The 5,989-nt window shown below is 44.0% G+C and overlaps 1 pseudogene; it reads right to left on the reverse strand.

The window, feature by feature from the left end:
• Positions 1-5,272: 5,272 nt before the first annotated feature.
• On the reverse strand, positions 5,273-5,392 carry LOC126420304 (5S ribosomal RNA; annotated as a pseudogene).
• Between the last annotated feature and the right edge of the window lie 597 nt (positions 5,393-5,989).

The raw sequence follows: 5,989 nt of genomic DNA on the forward strand, positions 1-5,989 counted from the left end.
TGGCACTAGACCAGCACAGTTCGCTCCCACTACTATTTCCTGGCTTCTTCCAGCCAATTAAAACATTCTGCTCCTTACTGCGCCTAGAATGTTCTGGAACAAACTGAAACTCCGTTCAAAATTGAACCCACCAATCGTGTCTCTCTGTTCGCCCTCACGCGGGAAAAGGTCATTGCACTAGCTTAACCGCGTTTCTTAGAAAGCCCCAGAAAACGTTAAGACTCGCGGGAAGGCTCCCTTAGGCGCCAGCTCATCTCGACATAGTGGCGTCGGCGTAACGTCCAGCGCCAACGAGGCGCCGTTCCTCGAAGGCCTGTCTCTGTTATGCGCGCAATTGGTGCCTACCTGCTCCGGCGGCGTGTCTCCCCCAGTGGGACGCTTTCGCATGCCGACTCGTAATGGTCGATTGTAAACTTCCGCACCCCTCTGCCCTGCCTTTGAGCAGTGCCGCTCGTCCGCTCCAGCCAAACTCCGTGAAAATATCACCTGAGCCCCGACTTCATGCAACATGCGAATTTCTTAAAGTTAATACGCGTCTTACGCCGTCTGATACTCCCTATATTAATTTCAATAGGCTGATTGCCTGATAAATGACATAATAACCGATATCCAACTCGTCTTTGCAACAATTATTATATTACAGTAAGGTGCAAAATACTGCTACCTTACAATTGTAATACTCCATGACGTAAAACTGACGTGTTCAGAGCATTGTCCTGCATGTTGTTGTAAGAAGCGTGAAGATTTCCCTAAATGAGTCATAAGAAATTATAAAATAATACTTATTTGATGTTTAGATACAGTCAAATGAAATTTATACCTGTGTTTTGGACTTCTAATTTACATCTCAGCTTCACTAAATTTACCAGACATGCAGGTTCTTCCCAAAGGTCGGCTTCTTCCAATTTTTCCATTCTTCTAAAAATAATTCATATCAGTGTTCTGCAAGCATGACTTTTTAAATGTGCGAAGTTACAAGCTGACCGGCTTGTCTCATTTCAGTTTGATACTAAATTCATCTGCCGCTTGTCACGACTGCTGGTAGGCAGGACAGCCGAAGGCAGGACACTTTAGTTCCATCACGCTAGAAGTCTCATGACGCTATTTAATGCAGTGGTTATCGGTCGAGGCTTTGAGTTCTATTCTGAGAATGGATGGGAACCGCTCAGTTCGCGCAGAACTCTGAAAGCGACAGGGAAACCAAATTATGAAATTTATACCTGTGTTTTGGACGTCTAATTTACATCTCAGCTTCACTAAATTTACCAGACATGCAGGTTCTTCCCAAAGGTCGGCTTCTTCCAATTTTTCCATTCTTCTAAAAATAATTCATATCAGTGTTCTGCAAGCATGACTTTTTAAATGTGCGAAGTTACAAGCTGACCGGCTTGTCTCATTTCAGTTTGATACTAAATTCATCTGCCGCTTGTCACGACTGCTGGTAGGCAGGACAGCCGAAGGCAGGACACTTTAGTTCCATCACGCTAGAAGTCTCATGACGCTATTTAATGCAGTGGTTATCGGTCGAGGTTTGAGTTCTATTCTGAGAATGGATGGGAACCGCTCAGTTCGCGCAGAACTCTGAAAGCGACAGGGAAACCAAAAGGCATTCAGAGCCTCTGTTCCAGATTACTCGTGGCCAGGAGACTACCTCGGAGAGCTCGTCGAACTCCGCAGTCAATTACACTAAGGTGAGGTTCGTTGTATTCGACACGGTTCGGCTCTGCAGAAGGCTGAGTGTGGCAGTCTCACGTGCTGGCTGCTGTCACCGTGGTTAGGCTTCTGGAAATTCAGAAGTGTATAAAAGAATCATGAAAGAAGGTTGTATACATGGAAGAACCCTGGAGATAGTAAAAGGTATCAGATAGATTATATAATGGTAAGACAGAGATTTAGGAACCAGGTTTTAAATTGTAAGACATTTCCAGGGGCAGATGTGGACTCTGACCACAATCTATTGGTTATGACCTGTAGATTAAAACTGAAGAAACTGCAAAAAGGTGGGAATTTAAGGACATGGGACCTGGATAAACTAAAAGAACCAGAGGTTGTACAGAGATTCAGGGAGAGCATAAGGGAGCAATTGACAGGAATGGGGGAAATAAATACAGTAGAAGAAGAATGGGTAGCTTTGAGGGATGAAGTAGTGAAGGCAGCAGAGGATCAAGTAGGTAAAAAGACGAGGGCTAGTAGAAATCCTTGGGTAACAGAAGAAATATTGAATTTAATTGATGAAAGGAGAAAATATAAAAATGCAGTAAGTGAAACAGGCAAAAAGGAATACAAACGTCTGAAAAATGAGATCGACAGGAAGTGCAAAATGGCTAAGCAGGGATGGCTAGAGGACAAATGTAAGGATGTAGAGGCCTATCTCACTAGGGGTAAGATAGATACCGCCTACAGGAAAATTAAAGAGACCTTTGGAGATAAGAGAACGACTTGTATGAATATCAAGAGCTCAGATGGAAACCCAGTTCTAAGCAAAGAAGGGAAAGCAGAAAGGTGGAAGGAGTATATAGAGGGTCTATACAAGGGCGATGTACTTGAGGACAATATTATGGAAATGGAAGAGGATGTAGATGAAGATGAAATGGGAGATACGATACTGCGTGAAGAGTTTGACAGAGCACTGAAAGACCTGAGTCGAAACAAGGCCCCCGGAGTAGACAATATTCCATTGGAACTACTGACGGCCGTGGGAGAGCCAGTCCTGACAAAACTCTACCATCTGGTGAGCAAGATGTATGAAACAGGCGAAATACCCTCAGACTTCAAGAAGAATATAATAATTCCAATCCCAAAGAAAGCAGGTGTTGACAGATGTGAAAATTACCGAACTATCAGGTTAATAAGTCACAGCTGCAAAATACTAACACGAATTCTGTACAGACGAATGGAAAAACTAGTAGAAGCCAACCTCGGGGAAGATCAGTTTGGATTCCGTAGAAACACTGGAACACGTGAGGCAATACTGACCTTACGACTTATCTTAGAAGAAAGATTAAGGAAAGGCAAACCTACGTTTCTAGCATTTGTAGACTTAGAGAAAGCTTTTGACAATGTTGACTGGAATACTCTCTTTCAAATTCTAAAGGTGGCAGGGGTAAAATACAGGGAGCGAAAGGCTATTTACAATTTGTACAGAAACCAGATGGCAGTTATAAGAGTCGAGGGACATGAAAGGGAAGCAGTGGTTGGGAAGGGAGTAAGACAGGGTTGTAGCCTCTCACCGATGTTGTTCAATCTGTATATTGAGCAAGCAGTAAAGGAAACAAAAGAAAAATTCGGAGTAGGTATTAAAATTCATGGAGAAGAAATAAAAACTTTGAGGTTCGCCGATGACATTGTAATTCTGTCAGAGACAGCAAAGGACTTGGAACAGCAGTTGAATGGAATGGACAGTGTCTTGAAAGGAGGATATAAGATGAACATCAACAAAAGCAAAACAAGGATAATGGAATGTAGTCTAATTAAGTCGGGTGATGCTGAGGGAATTAGATTAGGAAATGAGGCACTTAAAGTAGTAAAGGAGTTTTGCTATTTGGGGAGCAAAATAACTGATGATGGTCGAAGTAGAGAGGATATAAAATGTAGACTTGCAATGGCAAGGAAAGCGTTTCTGAAGAAGAGAAATTTGTTAACATCCAGTATTGATTTAAGTGTCAGGAAGTCATTTCTGAAAGTATTCGTATGGAGTGTAGCCATGTATGGAAGTGAAACATGGACGATAAATAGTTTAGACAAGAAGAGAATAGAAGCTTTCCAAATGTGGTGCTACAGAAGAATGCTGAAGATTAGATGGGTAGATCATGTAACTAATGAGGAAGTATTGAATAGGATTGGGGAGAAGAGAAGTTTGTGGCACAACTTGACCAGAAGAAGGGATCGGTTGGTAGGGCATGTTCTGAGGCATCAAGGGATCACCAATTTAGTATTGGAGGGCAGCGTGGAGGGTAAAAATCGTAGAGGGAGACCACGAGATGAATACACTAAGGAGATTCAGAAGGATGTAGGTTGCAGTAGGTACTGGGAGATGAAAAAGCTTGCACAGGATAGAGTAGCATGGAGAGCTGCATCAAACCAGTCTCAGGACTGAAGACCACAACAACAACATAAACGAAGCACTGATTCGTCCATCACCTACTGACGTCAGACGAGAATTTCTAGAGCAAACTGGTGGGGAAGATGTGCTCTGATTTGCCCGTGTCTGGAGACATCCTGTGGTGGGAATTTATTAAACGTAGCAGTTTTCGCGCTGTTGGCGGAAAACAGGAACCTTTTTCCGCATTGGCGATTGCGGCTGGAACGGCACAAGCAGCAGAGACACGTGAAGGTAGAAGCTTTTTATGTGGATGTGGAAGGTGAAAGGTCGCTTGTTTTATACGTCGAGGATTCCGAATTCAGACGGTGGATGGGACTCCACGGTGTCCGAGTCGTGAGGAGCGAGATTCTGGTTCTTCACGTGCGACCACGCACGTCCGCCACAGCAGAGTGGTGAGAGTATGCATCAGTACTGGCGATAGGTCGATAGGTGAGCTTTGATGTTGGCAAAGGGGACGTAACGTTGCAATGATAGTATAGTTTCCAATTATTATTCAATCAACCATTGGAGTAACTAAAATATTTCGTGGGTTGCATTCGTATTACTGACTGAATGTGCAGCTGGGACACAGTTGTGCTCTCCTAATTGCTTCACACCTTTATTGCAATCACCTTTTCAAACAGTTACTGGGTCTTATGCTATGCCATTGCTTTTAATCTAATAAAACATCAATTGAACTATATTTGTATTTCATTTCAAGTAACTTGTAGTTCCCTTCAGTTAATTATTATTATCTGTCGACTGAGTAAAAATAGTTATTCAGTAGGATTTTATAACAATTCCTCACCTTAGGATTCCATGTTAGGTCTTTTTCAGATGGCTATTCCATTGTGCAATTAAAATTTAACATCGAGTCTTAAGGTGTGTGTCTGACGAAGTCTGGGCAGTTCCATAACTCCGGTACGATTTCACATCCACACACTGCGGGGTTTTTCAAACTGATGGTTTAAACTAAACTAAACCCCGTCCGAACAGGCCTTGGAAGGGCCAGCGGTACCGACCGGCCGCCGTGTCATCCTCAGTCCACAGACGTCACTAGATGTAGATGTGGAGGGGCATGTGGTCAGAACAACTCTCTCCCTGCCGTATGTCAGTTTACGAGACCGGAGCCCCTACTTCTCAATCTAGTAGCTCCTCAGTTTACCTCACAAGGGCTGAGTGCACTCCCCTTGCCAACAGCGCTCGGCAGACCCGGACGGTCACCCATCCAAGTGCCAGCCCAGCCCGACAGCGCTTTAACTTCGGTGATCTGACGGGAACCGGTGTTACCACTGCGGCAAGGCCGTTGGCTAACTGAGAGTTCGGTAATTGAAACTGTCACATTCTTCTTGAAGACTGAGCGTATTTCGGTTGCCTCATACGCACACCAAGTGCAATAGTTTTATCATGGCAGGCTCTCCCAGTTATCTGAATAAGTCTGAGGGAACATCGTCTACTCCAGGGGTCGAGTTTCGACTTAGGTCAACAGTTCACAGTATTTCAGTTTTTGCGTGTTTTGGCATTAAGTACACTATTGGCTATTAAAAGTGCTACACCACGAAGATGACGTGCTACAGACGCGAAATTTAACCGGCAGGAAGAAGATGCTGTGATATGCAAATGATTAGCTTTTCAGAGCATTCGCACAAGGTTGCCGCCGGTGGCGACACCTACAACGTGCTGACACGAGGAAAGTTTCCAACCGATTTCTCATACACAAACAGCAGCTGACCGGCGTTGCCTGGTGAAACGATGTTGTGATGCCTCGTGTAAGGATGAGAAATGCATACCATCACGTTTCCGACTTTGATAAAGGTCGGATTGTAGCCTATCGCGATTGCGATTTATCGTATCGCGACATTGTTGCTCGCGTTGGTCGAGATCCAATGACTGTTAGCAGAATATGGA

The sequence above is a fragment of the Schistocerca serialis genome, chromosome 9 (genome assembly GCF_023864345.2).
Source record: "Schistocerca serialis cubense isolate TAMUIC-IGC-003099 chromosome 9, iqSchSeri2.2, whole genome shotgun sequence".
Taxonomy (NCBI): domain Eukaryota; kingdom Metazoa; phylum Arthropoda; class Insecta; order Orthoptera; family Acrididae; genus Schistocerca; species Schistocerca serialis.